Source organism: Microtus oregoni, unplaced genomic scaffold (genome assembly GCF_018167655.1).
Source record: "Microtus oregoni isolate MIOR12 unplaced genomic scaffold, Mior012 000031F_ref0000149, whole genome shotgun sequence".
NCBI classification, from domain to species: Eukaryota; Metazoa; Chordata; class Mammalia; order Rodentia; family Cricetidae; genus Microtus; species Microtus oregoni.
Genome location: NW_024543090.1, coordinates 13,746,030 through 13,754,031, shown reverse-complemented (window position 1 = coordinate 13,754,031; position 8,002 = coordinate 13,746,030). Strand labels below are relative to the sequence as shown.

Genomic DNA, 8,002 nt, shown 5'->3' with positions numbered 1-8,002 from the left:
CCTGCGCGGGCAGTGCAGGTGCCGGGAGTCCGACTGGAGAGCGCCTGGGCCGGTGTCACATGCTATCACATCCCGCTGGTGGCCGTACCTCCGCGGACTGCCTGACGTACCCGAAGGCTGGTGGCAGTGCTCCCAGCAGAGGGCCGGGCATGCCGGGCCGGGCCCTGGCTGTTTCTCCGGAATCGCTGGCAGCCTGACTGGCTGCCCTGAGGCCCGCGCTGGGGAGCATCTGCTAGGGAGCGCCCGGCTCTTCATCCGTCTGGAGCCTGGGAGCCTTTGCTTGCTCGGGACCCCGCCAATTTAACTTTTCTTTATAGCTCAATAAATCTCCACTCTGAATATATACAACAAATTTTCTTTTAAAATCCATTTATCTGTTGGCAGACTCCAAGGTTGAATTATGTAACTCTGAAATTCTGTAATTCTCTCATTACCACCATCTCCCTCATATAGACAATTTCTTACACTATATCACGAACTGTGATTGTATTCACCCCTTGTTACCTCCATAGTTCTCACACACTTTCCTCTCCTGTTAGTTTCTTTCCTTCCAACCAGGCTCTCTTGTATTTTGTGACAGGAATTTGAGTAGAGAATAATATGTAAAACTAAAATTAAAAAAAATACAGCAAAGTAACAATACTACTAAATGTACAGTAAATAGCAATAAAAAGGGATTCACTAAGACAAAAACAGAAACATAAAAATGATAAGAAAGAAGCCAGTAGCAAGGCATGGCTTTAATCCCAGAACTCAGGAGGCAAAGGCAGGAGATTCTCTGTGAGTTAGAGGCAAGGCAGGTCTACAGAATGTGCTCCAGTACAGACAGAGCTACATAGCAAGACACTGTCTCAAAAATCCAAAAGCCAACCAACCAGTCAACCAACCAAAAGATAAGAATGATGATGAACAGTTGGAGTAGTTTCTTTCTTGGCTCACAGAAATTGAATACTGCTAGTTATAAAACACACATAGACATATTTGCATACATGCACATACATACATGCATGCATACACACAAGCGCACACACACCTGCATACAAGTACATACACACAGACACGCATAAATTCTTATATATACATGCAAATATGTCTGTATATGTGTGTGCATATATACATATATACATACACACACATATATATACACTGATACATAGTCAGTATCAGTGCAACCAGACATATATAAGCATGTACACACATGCATACATATACGCATGTACACACATATACAGACATATTTGCATATATATGCACATGTTCACACAGACATACCTGCACACATGCACCCACATGGATGCTTATACACATGTATATTGATTTATGTGTATTTAAAGAACTCTATCACTTGAAAATGAGAGCAAAAACATGATATATGTCTTTTGTCCTTCTCTGTCTTTTTTGTTTAATATCATGATGGCCAGTTACATCTATTTCCCACTAAATTGCCTAATTTTATTTTCCTTTATGGCTAAATAAAAGTCCACTCTCTATATGTACAAGTTTTCAAATTCTTTTTTATTTCCTGTTAACAGATACCATGGCTCAGCTCTGTAATTTAGTGTCCTAGTTTGGGTTCTGTTGCTGTGATAAAACATTGAACAAAAGCAGCTTGGAGGAAGAAAGACTTTCTTTGGCTTACAGGTTACAGTTCATCATAGGGGAAAGCCACGGCAGGAAGTCAAGGCAAGAAGTTGGAGGCAGGAACTGTAGCAGAGACCATGGAGAAATGCTGCTTCCTGGCTTGCTCTCCACAGCTTCCTCAGCTTGCTTTCTTTTATAAGTGTGGATCACCTGCCAAGGGAAGACGTGCCTGCAGTGGTCTGGGCCGTCCCACCTCAATCACTAATCAAGGAAAAAGCTTCACAGGCATGACCACAGGCCAATCTGATGGAGGTAATTCCCCAACTAAGGTTCTGCCTTCCCAGGTAATGCTGACTTGTGTCAAGTTGACAACTAACCAGCACATGAAACTATTGTGAACAAACAGTATTGCAGTATGTATGATGGAAAGGCATCTTGATGGAGATTTGTCCTATAGTCTTTGGAGTGTATATACTCAGAAGCGACATACCTGGGTCATAGGGTATTTGCATTTCTAGCGTTCTGAGGAGCTGCCATAGTTCCTATAACAATTTATACACCTCTTTCTCAGCATTTTTTGTTTGTTTTTCTAATGATAGCCATTATAACTGGGGAGGGATGAAATCTGGATGCAGTTTTAATTTGTATTTCCCCAATATCTAAGGATGTTGAACTTTTAAAGAGCATTTATTGGCCATTTATTTGTACTTGATCTTCTGAGAACTGTGTGTTATTTGTCCCACTTATTGATTGAATTGCTTAGTTTAGTGGGGTCTATATATATTTTGGACATTATTTCTTCGTAAAATGTATGGCTATTGTCTAACTTCTCATGGGTGTGTTGCTCATCTTTCTCCATTTCCTTTTTTGACATCCTCTCATTTCTTTGTTCTGAAGTTCTTTCTCTCTCTCTTTGGAATAGCATCTACTTTTTCTTTTCTTTTCTTTTAACTTTGTCCTCTGTTAGTTCACATGGAGTCAGCGTCTAGCCAGTCATACTAATCTAAAATTCTCATGGTTGTGTATTTTTAAGCATCATGAGACATTGGCCCTCTGACCCAGTACAATTAAGAAAATGATTGATCCAAATGATTGAGTAAATTTCCACTTTAGAAATTATACTACAGAGAAAAAAGGCAAATTTCTTTCTATGATTCTTGATCTACATTTGAGGTCTTTAATTTATTCATGTAGATATAGTGTTGCATGTTAAAGCTTCATGACAAAACACTGAAATGTCCACTAACATGTAATTAGCCTAAAGGCCCCAGGTGAAACAGGAACATGAGGATCTTGGTAAGATATTTTCCGGCCAAGATAATTCAGTGAGCTCTGTGAGACTTGTAAGTCAACTGATAGGCTTGAAACACAAATGTAAATTCTAAAGGCATAACTAGAGTAATAAAAGGGAGGGAGGCCTAAGTTCTATTTGGATAGAGGTTTACATTAATAGTGAGAGAATGAGCCAAGAGTACAAATAGACACCATGTATACATTTCCCCTCAATATCTAATCAAATTGGGATGAAGTTGAAATTAACCTTTGCTTGTACTCAAAGTATCCAAATGACAATATTTAGAAATTATAATTCATTATCAAGTTTATAGACATGTTGGGAAGAGATTGATGATCTAAATAGGAAGAAAGAATGCAGATGACATATAATATCTAAGAAGTCACCTCTCCTCTTTAAGGTTGTTAGGCCAAATTCTTTTTATGTGAATACGACATCATATGGCTGTTATGAACTCAAATATTATCCAATAAATAGTTTTTTCCCTTAGTTTTCCTTGCAAAATCCAGAACCCAAGTCTACTTATGATGAAAAAATTTAGAGAAACTCAAGTATTTCAATGAAGTTTGAAATGTCCAAATGTTCTAAAAATTCACAGCTATGGAAAGAGTCAGATTAAATACTGTCAGGTGAAACCCAGAAGAGATGCTAAGCATGACAGAGTATCTAGAATTGAATATGGACTAAAATAGATATAAATGAAAAAAAAACCCAAGATGAGTGAAATCTGAATAAGCTGTGGAGTTTAGAATAATGTTGATGTCTCAGTGACTGGAAAATATGAATAATGTTAATGTCAGGGGATCTAAGTTTAGTTTGGGTAAAAGGTCACAAGGAGACTCTGTGCCAACTTTGAGTGCTGATGAATCTGAAACAATTTCCAAAGAAGGCTTAAAAACAGAATGAGCAAAGGAAGAAACATCTAGCTGAATATCAGTAAAAACCAAGTAAAAAGCCAACATGAACGTTTGTTGAAATTCAGTATTCAAATTAACATGAAAAACACAAGGAGAATAATATACATGGTCATGTCAATGAAAAAGCAGTTGGAAAGCACACCAGACAACTAAGGGAACATGATCTCGAATGACAAAAGCCAGGAAAGGATCAGCAATCTGTCAAAATAGATTTAACTTTTCTAAGGAACTGCACAGTTTGCAGAATCTTCCTACTTGAAGGAGCTTTCTTTTTTTTTTCTGTGATAACAACAGGTGATGGATCTGTCAACTTTCCCTTTTTTTTGGCAGTTCCTCCTTGTAGACTCTATTAAGAGGTTCTCAACCTTCCTAATGGCATGGCCCTTTAATATACTTCCTTATATTGTTGTGACTTACAACCATAGAATTATTTCATTACTATGTCATAACTGTAATTTTGCTACTGTTAGGAATTGTAATGGAAATATCTGATATGCGACCTCTGTAGGGTTTGCGATTCACAGTTTGAGAGTCTCTGTTCTATTACAACTGTATGTCACCTCAGTTTTCTTAATTCCATCCCAAAGGAGTAGTCAAACCTTCCTCATAGACATGTAGTAGGCATGGTACCTCCTACTCAGGGTTGTGTCCTGCCCTGTAGCTCTTTCTTTAAACTGGCACACTGGCATCACCAGACTGCCCAATCCACCTGTCCTTCTTCCAAACTTCTTCTATCTGTAGCTTTGGAGCCTGTCCTGGAACTAGCTCTTTTAGACCAGGCTGGCCTCAAACTCGCAGAGATCTGCTTGCCTTTGCCTCCTGAGTACTAGGATTAAAGACATGTGCCAATACCGCCCAGCTTTCTTCCAAGCTTTTAATCATTCTGCTGATTTACTTTAAATTTTAATAATTCTGATATTTTCTCTTTATTTATTTTGCTATCTCTATGTATGCATTCTGTTTTTAGCCTTTCTAAAAATGCTACTTCTGTGATCATAGATTTATGTCTCTTTCAAATAACTTGCTCAACACTGTTAAAAACAAAAACATCATAAATGTTTTTGGATTTTATTAGAGACATAATTGGTTTTTATTTGTGATTCTGGAATTGGGTAGCACCTCACTTTGAAGTTGAACGAGTGATCTGTTGATCTAAATGGAGAACGTTAGCTTCATGAGGAGAACAATCCCAAATAAAATATGACTCAAAGGAAAAGGCAAATTTGGAAAGAGGATGCTTTTCAATTCATTTGCTCCATATTTTTCCTTTCCATCTCCTTGCTTTTGTTTGTTTTTTTTTCTTAAACTGAACTGTTTAGAAATGGAGTTTGAAGATGAAAGGCTCCGTTAGCACTGAGCCCTCTCTGGTCTGGTCTGTGCCACTGGAAACTCATCTGAAGCAATGGCTTCTCGTGAAAGTCATTCAGTGGAGTTTTATATCGAGTCAACAGTTCTTCATATTAAAGTTTGTTTTTTAAAAAAATGATGCAGTTTCAGTCTTACTGGTCTTTGAGGAAGCAGATTAGTAAATAAATAATTGAAAAACTGAAGGGGTAGAAAATAAATTATCAGAATAGTAAGAAAAATTAGTTGTAGTAGACACTACAAGTAAGAATTAAATTTGAAAGCAATCTCAAGATTGGAAAGATAAAGAGGTAAAAATCACATACCAATTTTTACAAGTTTATCATTATTGCATTCATCATTATACCCATGCAACATCTTTGGTGAGGACTGACACGCACAAACTTTAGCTTTTTAGTATGTATATCTTTATTAAGAAAGTTTTATTTTATGTGTATGAATGAATTGTTTGCAAGTATGAAAGTATACTAATGCATGTTGGTCTCTATCATAGGCCAGAAGAGGCGATTTGATTTATTTATACTGGAATTACAGATAGTTGTGAGCCTCCATGTGAGTTCTGGAAACCAAATCTTGGTCCTATGTAAAAACACTGACTGATCTAAACCACTGAATCATCTTTTTAAGCCCATCAAGTCTCTTACAGAAACTATCTATTAGTTGGTATTTCACTTTTGGGGAAAGCAAGTGAAGGCATGTCAAATTTTGGTACAAAAAAACATTCTGGATAAATACAACACAGTCAATGCAGCAATATCCATCTGAAATTCTAGTATAATTTGTGTGCTTTATATTAAGAAATTTTAATGTAATTAATAAACTGACTGCATAGTCTTCTCATTGCCACCTTCATCTCTTTATTCCTAAGTGTATAGATTACTGGGTTTAGAAAAGGGGTAATAACTGCATCAAACAGAGCAAGAAATTTATCCAGATGTGATGTTGGAAATGGCCACATGTAGAAGAAGATTATTGGTCCAAAGAACAAAATGACCACCATGACATGAGCTGACAGAGTGGAGAGGGCCTTAGATAAACTACCCAAAGATTTCTTTTGAACGGTCATCAAAATAAATATGTAAGAGGTGATCAGAATTAAAAAGGAGGCCACAGAAATGAACCCACTATTGGCAGTAATCATGAACCCCAAGGTGTACGTGTCCATACACGCCAGTTTAATAAACCGAGGGAGGTCACAGAAAAAGCTGTCTAGTTCATTAGGGCCACAGAAGGGTAAGTCTATGACAAAAATCAACTGAGTCACTGAGTGGATGAAGCCAATAATCCAAGAAGCAACTAAAACCAAAATGCACTTTTGTGGACTCATGATAGTCAAGTAGTGCAGGGACTTACATATGGCAACATATCGGTCAAAAGCCATGGCTATGAGCAGCACCATCTCAGTGCCTCCAACTGCATGGATTAGGAATATCTGAGTGATACAGCCCCCAAAAGAGATGGTTTTGTGCCTTCTGAAAAGGTCGTAAATCATTTTTGGTGCTGTGGAGGAGCTGAATATCAAGTCGAGAAAGGAAAGATTGGCTAAGAGGAAGTACATAGGGGACTGTAAATGGGGGTCTGAAGTCACAGCACAATGAGAAAATTCCCCAACAGGCTTGCCACATAGAACATACAGGAAAAGAAGAAGAGGAATAGCTGGGTTGTCCATGAGTTGGAGAGTCCCAGGAAGACAAACTCAGATACCATAGAGCGGTTTGCTTCACTCATTGCTTCTGTTGGCTGTGACAACCCTCATGTCATCTGAAACAGGAGAGCAATGAGAAACTCTGGTTTAGGACAAGCAATGCTCAACTGACAAAGTCACATCAAAGAATAACAACCTTTGGAGATATTTTAAGTAAAATAACAATTATTTATCTACTGAAGAATTCTGAGAGCAGGAGAAATAGTATATTCCATGGAAGAGTCCCCAGTTGTTCACCCAGTACCAAGTGGTCAGCCCTGAAATCATGTACATACAATACATACAAGTAACATTATATTGACTGAGAGGATTGTACTTATGTATTTATGAACATATATATATGTATATATATTTATGTAGAAACAATGAAAGGAAAAGAAGTCGTGAGCTTGAAACAAAGCAAGGGGGAAATACATGGAAGCAGAGGGAGGAAAGTGACGTAATTATAATTTCAAAATATAAAAAAAAGTCATGATTTTTTGGCCCTGGATCATTGGGCTACGGGTGGCCCTGTTTAGTTGCTGAGGAATCCCATCTGGACGGGTGAGTGTGTGCTATCCAGGGGCGGACTGTCCCGGAAGCGAGCACAAACCCCCCTCCCCCAGCTCCTTCTGCAGGGCTGTCTTTCTTTTGCACGACCCAGCCCCCCCAGCACCCCTCCCCAACCCTGCCCTGCTGTATGCTAGGACCAGTGCTCAAGAACAGTTTTAAGCTCCTACACTAAGGCTACCCACCCAGAGCGGTGAGTGCCTGCCTACCGGGCAGGCCTCAGGGTCCCCTGTAAGGGAGCCCGGGCACCTTCAGCTCTGGCACCAGGCTTCCTGTGCGCTCCCGGATACCGCCCCCCTCTTGCTCCATTCATCCATTTGGCCCTGGATCATTGGGCTACCGGCGGCCCTGTTTAGTTGCTGAGGAATCCCATCTGGACGGGAACGGTTCATGCTCCTACACTGAAGAGAGATACCCAGAGAGTCAATCACAGCAAAGACTGGACCAAGACACCAGGCCTCTCCTGGCTCCATTTGAAGGAAGAGATGGGAAGGCGCCAATGCAAGAATTCCTCCAACAACTTGAAAGGCAACATGACACCACCAGAATCCAGGGATCCCGAAATAAGAAGAATTGTACACCCTACTCCAG

General features: G+C 39.3%; 1 pseudogene; it reads right to left on the bottom strand.

Annotated features, from left to right (window-relative positions):
* Positions 1-5,950: 5,950 nt before the first annotated feature.
* LOC121465842 lies at positions 5,951-6,888 on the bottom strand (annotated as a pseudogene).
* Between the last annotated feature and the right edge of the window lie 1,114 nt (positions 6,889-8,002).